Here is a 14,596-nt window from a genome sequence, read left to right as displayed (position 1 = left end):
TATTTTTGTCACCTCTTATATCTTTCTCACCCATCTGTGTCCCTCACTGGTTGTCAGAGTGAGCATTCTAAAGGGCTTCATTCCTATTTAATTTTTTTTCCAGTAGCTGCCCATTATCTAGAAGATCAAGTCTAAACTCTATAATGTGCCCTATGTCATGATGAAATCTCAGATGACTTCTTCAGCACAATTTCCTCCATTATTTAATTATTGCATTTTCAAACAGATCAAATCACCTAAATCAGAACTCCTTCCTTACAGCCTGCTGTAAGAAGCAACCACTCACCCCTTAATACCATCTTCATATAGTGTACACACCTCTGTTGTTACCCTCATTTCATCGTGTGGATATTTATTTGTGTGCATGTCTGTCTTTATCCACTAACTCTATCCCTCTTGGAGAAAAAAACTATACCTTATTTATTTGTAAATGCCTGCAGCCTGGTACACTGTCTGTGTAAATAGATATCTCCCCTTCCCCCAATGTTTTTAATGAACAAATAAATGAACAATGATAAAAAAGTGAAAAGAATGAATCAAAATAGAGAAATTGGGTCAGATTCATCTAAGATAGAGAAAAATATCTTCTGGTACTTTGGAGCAGAGTAGTTTTTTCAGCTTCTTGGAAAGGTACAGAAGACCTTTTACTCACTATTACTCATCCATTATGAGTTTCACTATTAAAAAATATAAATATGGTATGATGGCTTTAATATTAATCAACTCTAAGCATATATCTATTGATACCTAGGGAGAAATTGACTCACAGAGTTTCCAAGTGTGTGGCTAGAAAGTACTTTGATTGGATAGTCACTGGGGTCAGTCCTGGAAGAGCCAAGAAATCCAAGTGTTTTCTCTCTGTCTCCCGCTAGCTTTCTGACTGAGTCTAACGGGAGCTACTTGGGCTCATCCCAGATAAGGTAACTGCGAGTTCTCAAAAACCAGATTAGGTGGGAAACTCTTCATAGACTGGGACAAATGACCTGAGAAAATCAATGACCATTGAATTGGAGACTCCTTCAGGTCCAGTGGAGAATGTGAATGCCAAAAAGGAAATGAGGAAAAACAGCTGGAAGTACTAAGAGAACGTGAGACAGAGGGGTTGAAATGCTGTTAGGATAAGCAGTTCTCTAGGAGACAAAGACAGTTGAGAGAATCAGGAGGAAAAAGCAATTTGGGGATGGAATTTTAAGACTGCGTTAGTGTACATTCTCTCAGTTGATACCCTATGACATTTTGGGGATGATATTGGCTCCTAAAGACAACTGGTCAGTGAAGATGGGGAAAGGAAGTAGTCAGAAAAGAGCATTTACTCAGTACTTGCTGTGTGTAGGGTGCCATACTTGGTGCTGGAGATAAATCTGTAGAAAGACTTGACTTTACCCTAGATGAAATTTTCAACACCATATGAGTTAGCTACAGCAATCTCTCATTTGTAGGTAAGGAAGATTGAACTTCAGAGAGGTTAAAGGTCATCTGGAAGATAGAACTAGACTTTCCAAGAGTCTGACTAGAAGAAAATAGTAAGGGCAGGGTATTTTCACTAATTAGTTACTTCTTCTGCCTATGATACAATGAATCCTGATCAACTCCAATGCTCTGGAGTCAGAAACTAACTGCTTCAGTGATGGTATTCTGTGTGGCTTTGAGCAAGTCTTTATACCCCAGATTCCCTTATTCTAGAAGGAAGTAATAATTCATGACCCCACTATCTTTAAGGCTGTTCAAAGAATTGGGAATGTTCTAAGCTTAATGTGGGAATATTGTAAAAAGAAACGTTTATATTTTGACTAATTCTTCATTCTGTTACTGAGTTGAGACTGGTCTGTGGTCATCACTTTAGCAAATGCTATGGAAACTTGACAAAGGTATAGCTGGTGTGACGCAAATTGATAGGAACAAAACATATAGAATAGTTTAGGCATCAGAGATGACTTTTGGTTTGAATTGTATGATTTAATATCCCAAAATGACTATGCTCATACAATTTCTAAGTCTTCCCATCATTGTGCACTCATAGCTACAATGTGTCTCAAATCCAAAATACTAGATTTTTCTGAATTAACAGTCAGATGGGTCAATGTAGCTATAGGATAAAGTAGAAGGTGGGATCTTATAACTTATCTATTACTGCTTAACTTATTTACTTATTGATCATTATCCTAATTGAGACCCTAATTTTAATTAGCTTTACCTATGGATCATCTTCTGCAGACAGGGTTGAAGTGAAACAAGCACACACATCACTATTCATAAAGTCATGTAAAAAATTCACTAAATTCATGGATACCTTGAACCTCATCCATTAGTTAAGAACCTATAAGCTATGTTAATCCATCCAGTTTACAGATGGAAAATTGAAGCCCGTGGACGTAAATTGATTTTCCACAAAACACTTAGCAAATAACCACAGGATCCAGAATTTGAACTGAGTTTGAGTTCAATAATTTTTCAGCTGCACTTTGCCAATTTTTTTAGCAATAGCATTTTACTTTTTTAGCATGTTCTCATTCCTTAGAATTATATTTTTCAATCTGAGAAACTTGTAGGAAATAGCACCACACTTAGGTGACTGAGAAGCAAATAAGAAAAGATAATTCATTAAAGATAGAATTTTAACAGATAATCCATTCTGTATGCAGAAACTTGAGGCATTAGCCAGAGTAGTTGACTAAAGCAGTCCCACTTCTGCATCTTCTGGATGGACTGGCTCAGTGTGGAATTTTGCAACAGTGGCCCTCCGTGTGAATATATTCAATGTATATCTGGCACTTGAAGAGAGTGGGAATTTTGACAACTGCCCAGCACAAGTTTTATACTCAAAAAAAAAAAAAAAAAGAATACTTTATCCGGGGCCTGCCCGGTGGCGCAAGCGGTTAAATGCGCACACTCCGCTGCGGCGGCCCGGGGTTCACCAGTTCGTATCCCGGGCGCGCACAGGCGCACCGCTTGGCAAGCCATGCTGTGGCAGCATCCCATATAAAGTAGAGGAAGATGGGCGTGGATGTTAGCCCAGGGCCAGTCTTCTTCAGCAAAAAGAGGAGGATTGGCTGGTGTTAGCACAGGGCTGATCTCACACACACACACATACACACACACACACAAAATCTAATAGGATGCATCAATAAACTAAAAAAAAAAAAGAATACTTTATCCATCAATCAGCTCTAGAACTTTTTGGGTTTTATGCTTAGGTGACCATCACAGACACCTTGGAGATCCTCTTAGTTAGTGGCTTTCTGCCAGGGCTGAACGCCAGCATAACTTGGAGATGCTTCTCCAAATACAAATACTTAAGTCCCGCCCATGAAGATTTTGATCCAGTAGATCTCAATGGGCTTGAGCATATGTCCTTAGAAACTCTCAGCAAATAACTTTTTGAACAGATCTGATTGAGGAACAATCCAGGAACACACACTCCTCTTTTCTGTTTTGTAGATAGCAAAATGGAAACCAGGAGAAGTAAGAGTCTTTCCAAAATTCTAAGTTCATTTAGTCTATTGCTCAAGGAACTCCAGAATGTGAGCTATAATGACCACATGACCCTTCATATTCTGGTTGCTCAAGATCATGTAGGGATATAGAAAAGCATAGGATCCTATGTGTTTGCAAAAAAGTGAAAATGGGAGTTCAACGTACATCTGCAGATATGTATTCTGCACCTACTTTGTCCTAAGGTCTGTGCTAGCTTCTTCTCTGGTTTTCCCTCACTGGCAAGCTAAAGGTGATACTGGGACTCCACAGGGATCTCAGGAGCCAGAGGTGAGCTGGGAGAAGGCTATAAACCAAAGGGGAACTGAAGCCTGAGACCTGGATGACATGTCCTTCAGAAAATAGTGACCATCCAGAGCTTAAAGTTCCATGGGACAAGCAGAGGCAGCCTGCTACACTAGGAGTGAGAGGTCAATTCTTGTTGTCAGTAACAAAGAAGCAAGTATGATTGAGAGGCAGCATTAGGAGAAATTTCCTAGGTCAAAGAAACAAAGGAGGAAGGAGACTTTCTTAGTCCACCCCAGCCCAGAAGTTGATATCAGGTGACTGGAGCTATGTGAACAGTACTGAGAACCAGAGATGAATAAGGAAATCATTCTACTTTCAAGGAACTCACCTTCTCCTTTGATAAGGGTATGCAATGGACAGTGTTAGGGTTAGTTAACAGAAGATTTCTGGTGGAGCTGTTCAGAGTAGGCTGTGCCCAAGTGCCATTGTGGAGGATGTTTCATGGTTTACCATGCAAACATGGTTAGCAGATTGAGGGCATTCCTGGCAGAGGAAGAGCATATGCAAACTACAGAGCAGTGAAACAGGATGACATGTTAAGAGAGCTACAAGTCAGTGCCTGTGCTCAAAGTTGAAGAACAAAGAATCGTCGAAGGGTGGAGAGGTAGCTTGGTGATGTCTCATGAAACACCTTAGAAGATATTTCATTTCCTTCTTGTAAACCATTGGCTGGCAAGAATGAGGTGCAAACTGTGCACTTCCAAAAGGATAGAGCTGCTTTGTGAAATATTAAGCTCCTCATGGTTGTTAGCATTCAAAGTATTTGAGCATCGGACTAGAATTTAGACTACCTGACATTAAAGATTTTTTTCCAGCTATTCTACAATATTCTACAATAAAAAGATATTCCACAATATCGCTTTAGGCATGGTGGCCCTTCAGAACAGGCATCACTTTGGAGAGTGGGATGTGAATGAGAAAGAAGAAATAAATATAAATTAAAGAAATAGTGAGTTATAGGAGCAGTGGAAGACACTGAACATCAGAACTGGCATGGATGGTAACAGTTATAGTGGAGGCAAATCTAGTCCAAAACATTTTATCCTGCCTGGATAATCAAAAATCTGTTAACTGTTCTCTCTCATCTATTCTTGTTCCTTTCTGATCCAAGATCAAACAGACATCCAGTATGTCTCCATACTGTAGTCCGGGTGATTTTAATAAAAGGAAAATCATATGATGCCTTCTCTCTACTCTCAATCCTTTAATAGATTCCCATTATTCTTAATGACCAAACCATTTTATATGGGCTACAAAGACTTTCAGAGTCTGTCTATGTCTGTCTCCTCAGTTTCATTTGATACCAAATTCTACTACTTTAGACTGTTTTAACATTGGCACTATTGACTTGTTGGACTGGATAATTCTTTAGGGCTGTCTTGAGCATCCTAAAATATTTAGTAGCATCTCTGGTCTCTACCCACTAGACAGTACTCACTCTAGGTTATGACTACCAAAAGTTTCTCCAGATTGCCAAATGTCCCCTAGGGGAGCAAAACTACCCCTAGTTGAGAACCTATGGTCTATATCTTTCTTCTCCATTCACTATGTTCATTCAAATGAGCAGTATTCCCTCTCATCACAAAACTTCCAACCACTCCACCTGCTTTCTCTGAAATAATCTCCCTCTCTTCACCCCCAAATTATCAATGTCTAATCATTGCTAATATCTATGTGTCATCATCACTTTCTCCATGGAGCCTACACTGACCCACCAATCACCGTGCTGTAATAACAGCCTTTCCTCTGGGGCTTCATTTGTAGCTGTGTGTTCATCACTGGGATTATTGGAATAATTTTTGACTCCTCCTCCAGCCAGTATACTTCATAAGAACAAAGGCCTTGTCTATTTTCACTCACCATTGTATCCTCAGTGCCTAGCATGAAGGCTAGCCCATGAGAGAAACTCAGTAAACATTTATTCGATGAATGAATGAAAACTGAACAAAAAAAGTTACAATTATCAGGAAAGTGAAGTCAGACTTAAAGCCTCTGAAACCAACAACTATTTGCTGAGCCCTGATTTTGCATTAAGCAGAATGCTGAACCCTAGGACCACAGTAAAGAATACCACATGGCCTTTGTCCCAGGAGGCATAGCCTTGGGGAAGAAATTGACTTGTGAGTAGAAAGGAATGATAGAGTATCCTAAGTGATCAGTGGAGGTCTGAACAGCCTGAAGCTGTGTATACAGAAAAGAGTTCCAAGGTCTGCCTATGAGAATGAAAAAAGGTTCCACAAAGTCACTCTTGAGCTCAGACTAAAGTGTTAGATAGAAATGGCCGGATGGACAAGGGTGATGGAATAGAGAGGAATTAGAGCTGGTGTGACAGGTGGGAAATCAGTCAGGACAATGAGCCAGGGGTACAACAATCCAGCTAGCTGAGAATCTCCATGAAGTTCTGGGAAATGAGTTTGAAGACTTAAGTAGGGATAGAGCATGAGAACTTCTTGTGCCAGGCTCAGAAATTTGGACTTTGTCCTGAAGACAGTGGGAGGTCATAGAAGGATGGCAAGCAATGGCGTGAGTCAGATCTGAGATTTCAGAATGATAATCTGACTGTTTGGCCAGTAGAGAGGGAAAAACGCAACTTCATAACTCAGGGTCTCATTAAAAAAAAAAAAAAAAAAATGAGCGCCTGTGGACCCGGCACACAGAACTCCTCAACAAAGAAAATCAGAAAGCAAACTCAGTATGAAACCCAAAAATGCAGAGACCCCCTTCTTGCCAATAGGAAGACAAAAGCTTATTGCAACCAGTGAGTCCTTCTAGCCTCTCTCCCATGAATTCACATTGTTAGTGGCCAGATACATATCGGGAGATATAGGGATCAGGAGGCCTGCTCTAGGCTTCAGGGAAAAAGAGGCGAACATAGGCATTTTCTGGACACCGCAACATTCTGGAACCCGATGATTGAGTGTTTGTTTTCCCATTGTCTGCATTTCTGCCTAGTCCTCCAACATGAATAATTGTCAAAGTTTTGCTAGGCCGAAGCATATTCCAGGGAAATCGGATCTGCAATTTTGCAGAATTTCACAATGCCTTTTGCAGTTCTGTGTCAAATTGTTTGTTTAAATCTAGTTTATTTTACCTTCTTGGTCCTGGATGTACTATCAGCTGAAATATTTATATCATTGCCTCTTAGGAGTTGTGCATTTCCCTTGTTCTGTGAAAAAATGTGCTGACCTGCTCTATGTATATGAGTAATTGTTTTTATTTTAATTACTTGAGTGCCTGTGGAAGGAGATTGGTTTGTCTGGCTTGTTCTCTCCTTGGCCATTTCTTGTCTTGCTTTCATTCACTCCCTTTCACCAACAGAGATCTTACACGGGTCACCAATGATGTCTTGGAGACCATTTGAAGTTGGAATCTCCATGCTAAATCTAGCCTTTTGAAAGGAAGTGTGGGAATCATAAGGATAAATAAACATACCTTGCTGCCCAAGGAAGAAATCTCCCATTCCCCAGCCAGTCTCCAGGACGCTGAAAAGAAAGCCCAAGTACATTCTTGCTGTGGTTCAGATCTTGTTTCTGAAAACAAGCCCCCCGCCCCCCAGCCCACAAACGTATACATATTCCTTAGTACATATAGCATGCTGTTCTCAACTCACTCCCTGCTGAACTCATTCATTCAACACAGTTATTGGGTATTCATGGTGTGCCAAGCAGCGAGCTAAACAGATAAGTCTCTGCCCTCACAGGGGCCACAGTCTGACATAGAGATCAGATAGTCCAACAGTTAATACCGTCATGGGGGCAGGAGAGGGAAAACCACAGGAGGGGATTTATAGGGTTCTAGAAAGTCATGGAAATCATGCCAGGAGAAGTGACATTCAAGCTGAGGAAAGAGAGGAATGGTGGAAGAGACTAGCTCCAGGAAGGAACAATGTTCCAGGTTGGAATTGTAGTGTCATTGGTGAGAGATTCAACTAAGAAGGTAAAAACCCGGATGGTATTTTTTAAAAATCTGGTTTCTGCAACAGTTTGGTCAGACATACTTGTGTTCAACACCAGCTCCATCTCTTCATAGCTGTTTGGTCTTGAGCAAGTTACTTTCTAAGGCTGACTGCCATCATCTGGTTCATAGGGTGGATGTAAAGCTTGAATAAGGTAGAGCACGTAAATTGTTTACACACTGGCTGACACATGGTAACTTCTTTATAAATATTAGGTCGCATTACTAGCTTTATTAGTATCATGATTATCATCATTATTATTATTACATATTTTTTATCTCATCCTCACCAGGTCCTTATTATTTTTTCCACTCTATTTTGTTGTTGTTGTTGTTTCTCTCCCAGTCAGGTGATTTGGGATCAGTATCTTTCTGGAAGCCACCCAACCCTGGATCCCCTCTCTACCCATCTTCTCTCCTTCCTTCTCTGTCTTTCTTTTTCTTTCCCCTACCCTCTTACTCTTGTGGTTGATATGCCACCACAGTTGGGCCTCAGGAACTGGACAAAGGATAGTCTAAAATAATGGAGTCCCGGCTATTATTACTTCCATGCCAGGACCATATAAAGAAAAATTCCTATGCGTAGCTCACTTGGAAATTCACATTAGCATGCTCCACCACTTATGGAGGAAAATAAACAGAGCATAAATTAAGGGTAAAATAATATTTCTCACCTAGCTGTCAACATTGAAGAGACTCTTCAACTCTGGTAATGTTTCTCAATTTCTCTGCATTTCCATATTCATACTGCCATATCTGAAGTTAAGATTCACCTCGCGTCCACACTAGTGTGATATCATCTCCAATGCCCTCTCTCTCTGCTTCCAAACTTGCCTGCTCCAGTCCAGCTTTCACTGAGATATCAGAAGGTTCTTCCTAAAATACGACACTGATCACTTTTTATCTATGGTTGAAAACCTTCAAAGATCCCCTATTTTCTGAATAATAAGTCTGTCAAGACACTTTTCATTGCAAGGAACAAACTCATATCACATTAAAGGTAATGAGAATATATTGATTGACCTACCTGAAAAATCCAGAGGTTATCTGCCCTTTGGGCACAATTTGATCAAGACTTGAGCTCTGTTTTTCTGTTACTCTCTTGGTTCCCCTCCAAATGTCAGTCTTATTCTCTAGCTGGCTTCTTTTGTGCTGGCAAATGTTTAAAGCAGCCCTAGGTATCCTGTCTCCGTCACGCTATCCACATACAGAGACACACAGATAGGTCAAAGATTTCTTCCAGTTGCTCCATCCTAAGCTGTGGACCCACCTCTGAAGCAGTCACTGGGTCTATGGAGATGTCATGAGCTGATGGCCTTAGGTTTGAGTTTAATGCCATCTCTGAGTTGAACACCGTGGGAAGGTATGTGGGATTACTGTAATCTGTTAGTGTGGGGGAATCAGGACCAACTTCTGGAGCGTGAGTTAAAGGAATTTCTAGCCAAACAACATGAACCATCATGGAGAGGGGCAAGAGATGCCGGGAAGGCAAGCAATATTTCCCACTCTGAGGATGTCATTCAAAGATTGTCACAATCCAACTTTAATCTATGATTCCGATTTCCCGTCGTTCCTCTTCTGACAGTACTCTTGTCAGCCTGAATTAAGTGCCCAAAGCTTCCATTTCTGCGCTTTTGCTCCAGATTGACTTTCTGTGTAGAATGTCAAGCTCCTGCCTCTGCTCCCTCTTCCATGCTGCCCTTCTCAGTCAGAGAAAACCCTACCTATGCTTTAAGGCCCCCCTCAAAATGCTATCTCCTCACAAATCCTATGATATTTTCCCACCTCTCTCTTCAGCTGTAGTGAGGTAAAAAACACTGAAGTTACAATCATACGATTCGGGTTTGCCTTCTGGAGCTTTCTCTTACAGAGTGGTTTGCCCTGCTTGCTTTGTCTCTTTCTCATCTTATTCAAGGACCTGCTTTCTTTATCTTTCATTTTTTAACCAAGAAAGTACCAGTGCTTTGTCTTGGAATGTTTCTCTGTAGGTCAATGATGTCACCTCTTATTTAAATACCTAAAACACTACTGAGTTAGATTTTTGACTGGGAATTTTGGAAAACCTGAAGGGCTACTTATTTTGTCAAAGGGATAGTCAAAGAATTACAAGCTAATAACCTAGAAAGTATTGCTTAAGTGCGTAAAAACTAATGAGGGCAGCCTACAAAAGTCACAATTCGCCATAGTCCTGTCCTGGAAGTGTCAGTGTATATTTTTCTCTCATTGGCAAGTAGGCCTTGTTCTGGTCAAATGTGCGTTTCTGAGAAGTCATTTGCAAATCGAATGTCATATTCTCCTTTACATACATTTTCATCATAGAGATGAATTATATAATTTAAAAAAAAATTTTAGTGGCCTCTAATATCTCAGCTTCTTGTCAAGTCATTAATAAACTCTAAATACATATTTAACTGAATCTTTAAAAGGTACATTTTACTGAAGGAAAAATACTTTGGATTGCATGGGTAATAATTACTGATTCGTTTGTTTTGAAAGTTCAAGCTTTGGCTATGATGAGTTTTTATCAGTGTTGGACACGTGTATTCTGATTTCCTTTTAGGGTAAAGGCATAGGTAAATGCGGACATGAAGGCAATATGAGACGAAGTTATGGTGCAAGATGTCAATTCCACTTGTGAAGTAAGGACATTTCAAGAACTCATATGGTTGCCTTTTATGTCAATTCCAAACATTAGGGATGAATGACTAGGAACATCCTTAATCAGGCTTTTAAAGATATGAAAATTTATATGGTTTTTAATATGTTTCCTTTTTGTGGACTATGCTATTTTTTTGGCAGCATCAATTTCACCAGTAACACCAAGAAGCAACTAAATATATAAAACCTGGTTCATGGAGGTCAGTATAACATTGGGTTAAGAGTGCAAGTCTGGAGAGGGAGAAAGCGCTCCATCAAATGACAGAGATGTGTTGAAAGGACATAGGAGTCAATTTGAAGAAATTCCCGGTGGCCAAATCTGGAATGAGTTGAGCCACAAAATAGAAAATATTAGTATTGAATTGTAAACCATGAAATAAAATAAATATCTATAAGTCCACATAATAAATGAACAAGTGAATGAGTGAGTCGATAAATAATGGAGGGAAAGGGTCCTTCTTCTTTATGGTATAATGTATGAGTTTTCTATTGCTACTGTAACAAATTACCACAAAGCTAGTGGATTACAAGAACGCAAATTTATTTTAAAATCTTAAATAAAAGTATTACAGTTCTGGGGTCAGAAGTCTGAAATGGGTTTCAGTGGGCTAAAATCAAGGTGTTGAAACAAGAGCATTCTTTTCTGGAGGCTCTACAGGAGAATCCATTTTCTTGCCTTTTTCCAGCTTCTACAGAATTCCTGCATTCCTAGGATCGAGACACCCACTCCTCACAGCCCCCATTAAAGCGAGGAATGGTCAGTAGAATCTTTCTCACATCACATTATTCTGACACTAACTTTTCTGCATATTTCTCTCCCATTTAAAGGATCTTTGTGATTACATTGGACCACTTAGATAATTCAGAATAACCTTATTTTAAGGTCAGCTGATTAGCAACCATAATTCCACTGCAATCTTATTTCTTCCTTGCCATGGAAAATTATATATTCACAGGCTCTGGGATTTAGCATGTAAACTTCTTTTGGGGGGACATGATTCTGTCTGTCATATAGAATTACATCTAGTAAAGGTAAAAGGAATGATGTAAATAGAAAATTACCATTTGGCAAACACCACTGTAATAATTATTGTATGTATCAATTGATACTACAGTTAGGGAGGATGAGAAACAAGACATTTGAATAGCTTCGAAGTATCTCCCCACATAATACTTACTAATCACAAATGGAGTAAATTTACATGCATAAACATGACAGATACCACCATAAACAAATAATTAGTGAGCTATGAGACAACTAAATGCAACCAAATATATGTATAATTGGAGTCCCCAAAGGAGAGGAGAGAGAAGAGGGATAGCAAAAAAGTATTTGAAGAAATAATGACTGGAAATTATCCACATTTGATGAAAACTATAAGTCCACATATCTGAGAAGCACATCAAACTCCTAGCAGATGAAACATGAAGAAAGCTACACAAAGTCATATCATAATCAAATTTCTTAAACCAGTGTTAAAAAAAATCTTAAGACCTGACAGAGGAAAAAACACATTATGTAAAAATGAAAGATAAGAGTAATGCTGACTACTCATCAGGAAAAATGTACTCAGGGCACAGCAAAGCAACACGATTAAAGTATTTGAATGAAAAAAAAAGTCAATCTTCAATCTGAATTTTATAACTAGCAAAAATATTTTAAAAATTAAAGCAAAATAAAGAATTTTACAGACAAAGAGAAAGCTGGCAGAACTCATCTCTAGCCAACTACTTCCAGAAGGAATGTTTTAAAAAATCCTTCAAGCAGACGGAAAATAATACGGAGAGTAATTTGCCTCTATACAAAGAAAAGGATGACATTGGAGACAGTAAATATATAAATAAGACAATAAGATTGGATTGGTGGTTACCAGAGGGGAAGTGTGGAGGGAGGAGGGCAAAAGGGATGATTCCGCACATGTGTGTGGTGATGGATTGTAACTAGTATTTGGGTGGTGAACATGATGTAATCTATACAGAGATAGAAGTATAATGATGTAAATCTGAAATTTACACAATGTTACAAACCAATGTGACCACAATAAAATAAAATTAATGAAAGACAATAAAATATTTGTATCATATGTTATTAAATTTCATTCAAAGATAATTAGCTGACTTTGGTTTCCCAACAAGGAGGAGTAACAGGGATCATATTTACCTTACCCCACTGAAACCAAAAAACAAACAAAATGTATGAACTAATGGTTTTGAAGACATCAGGCAACAAAAGACAGTGGTCCTTCAGAGATAGGAAATACATAAGGTGAGCCCTGCAATTGTCACAGCTTACCACCTTAAGACAGTTTCCAGGCCTGGCAGCAGGAAATGGAACACAGTCTGAGCCAAAACGACTCCCTGCATTGAGGAGGAGCTGAAAGTCCCAGAAGACGAGGTGGCTAGAATTCCCAGTACAGAGCAACAGATGAGTTAGCTACACAGAGAGGATGCTCTAAACATATGCAGAGGGTGCCCCTCAATTTTTTAGCTCAATATTGTTAGGACTTGAATTCTTTCAAAATTGACCTATAGATACGATGTAACCCCAATCAAAACCCTAGCAGGAATTTTTGTAGAAATTAACAAACTGCTTCTAAAATTCAAATGGAAATGCAAAAGACCTAGAATTGCCAAAAAAATTTTGAAAAAAAGAAGAAATATGGAGGACAAACATTATTTGATATTAAGATGTTATAAGGCTGGCATTTTTTCAAAATGTAAATGTCGCTAATGCTTTGCTTCAGAGCTCACTTCTTTTGAGTTCATGTGAGCCAGAGACATGGAGACATCTGTTTCCCTTCAGGGGCCTCTTCAGTAGCAGTTTTCTGCCACAAAGTTATGCTCCGTGTTTCCAGATACATATAACCTTGTTCTAGTACTGTCTGCCCTCAAATTGTCCTTTTCCTTCTTTTTTCCTTTTTTCCATTCATGGGAATGTTAAAAAATGTTGTAAATACTTTCAATGTTAGGTAGATAGATGATAGATAAATAGATAGACCTATCTATCTTGGGGTAATTGAAGATAGCTGTCTGGAAAAGCTGCCATTTGTTAGAGCTGAGTAAGGATTCAGGTTACCGAGAGCTGTGGCTTCTAGAACCTGTCAAGTCTTCCACTGAACTGAATTTTCAAATATTAGCTCAAGATTTCATTAATTGTTTCCTGTAAATAATTGGAAATGTGAGATCGTTGATTTTTTTAAAATTTTATGTTACAGTGATGATATGATTACTTTGTACTTCTTTTTATCATTTCTTCTCTCCTTAAATTATCACCTAAGCATACACTTGCCTTTGTACATTACCATAATTCAAATTTACCCCAATAATGGACATCAACAGAAACTCTAAAATAATCTTCTTATTGGACACAAAATTAATTTAGTTCTGTTCCACAAACATTTTTGAAGCCCTACTGTGTTTTCGGCCCTAAGTTACAAACATAAATAGTAGTGGTCTCTCTCCACAAAAAGGAACAGAATGAAAGGAAAATATGAATGTTAACTTTCATTGCAATTTCTCCAGCCTTCAGATGTAACTCCATACTGCTTCTCAATTTCAGAAGGTAATTGTGAAAACCGAAATGAACCATAATGAAATAATGTATGAATGTGTGATCTTTTCCAGGATGAAAGCTATATAATATAGGATAAAGAATATGGCTATGGAAAAGACAGTTCTGGGTTTGAATCTTAGCTCCACACTTCCTAACTGTGGAACTTTGCCAGCCCTCTTTCCCTTTCTAGGCCTCTATGCTTACGTCTCTAAGATGAAGGTAATTATACCTATCTCACAGGGTTTTTAAAACAACAAAATCGATATTAAGCTCCCAATCCAGGGCAGGACAACCTGGGCAGTGTTCAATCCAGCAAATTCCCTTCCTCTAGAATGGAACAAGGGACTGTCTGAGAGGCTGCTGATCATCAAGAGAAGGGAGAAGGCTGTCAGCTGTAGAACATAACAATTTATAAATTTCTTATTTCACAACAAGCTCTGGGACATCCATCGTCCATGGAAATAAACAAACCCTGAGTCTGGGGCTGGTTCCCAGCTGCAGAGTCCAATGCAAATGCACCTGAATGACTAACGTGTGCTGCAAATGACTCACCAAGCCCTGACTGCAATCTGGGTCCATCTGCTGAACAGGGCCAGCCACCCCACCCAACAGGGGCTCACAAGGACCTCTACAGATCGTCTCTTGGAAAGA

General features: G+C 39.1%; 1 long non-coding RNA gene across 9 annotated transcripts in view; it reads right to left on the bottom strand.

Annotated features, from left to right (window-relative positions):
- LOC147913222 (uncharacterized) overlaps positions 1–14,596 on the bottom strand; it is a 426,551-nt gene that overhangs the window by 393,408 nt on the left and 18,547 nt on the right. For 2 of the 9 annotated variants that reach the window (XR_015548936.1, XR_015548935.1), the window contains exon 3: positions 7,213–7,262. The exons of 3 other annotated variants lie outside the window; for them this stretch is intronic. This is a non-coding gene — a long non-coding RNA (uncharacterized LOC147913222). Of the gene's footprint in view, positions 1–7,212; positions 7,263–7,777; positions 8,611–8,761; positions 10,712–14,596 lie in introns of those variants that run through there. 4 more of the 9 variants (XR_015548938.1, XR_015548943.1, XR_015548937.1 and 1 more) reach the window with 4 other exon arrangements.

Source organism: Ceratotherium simum, chromosome 29 (assembly GCF_057802395.1).
Source record: "Ceratotherium simum simum isolate JZ-2026a chromosome 29, ASM5780239v1, whole genome shotgun sequence".
Classification (NCBI taxonomy): Eukaryota; Metazoa; Chordata; class Mammalia; order Perissodactyla; family Rhinocerotidae; genus Ceratotherium; species Ceratotherium simum.
This window is presented reverse-complemented; position numbering and strand designations above follow the sequence as displayed.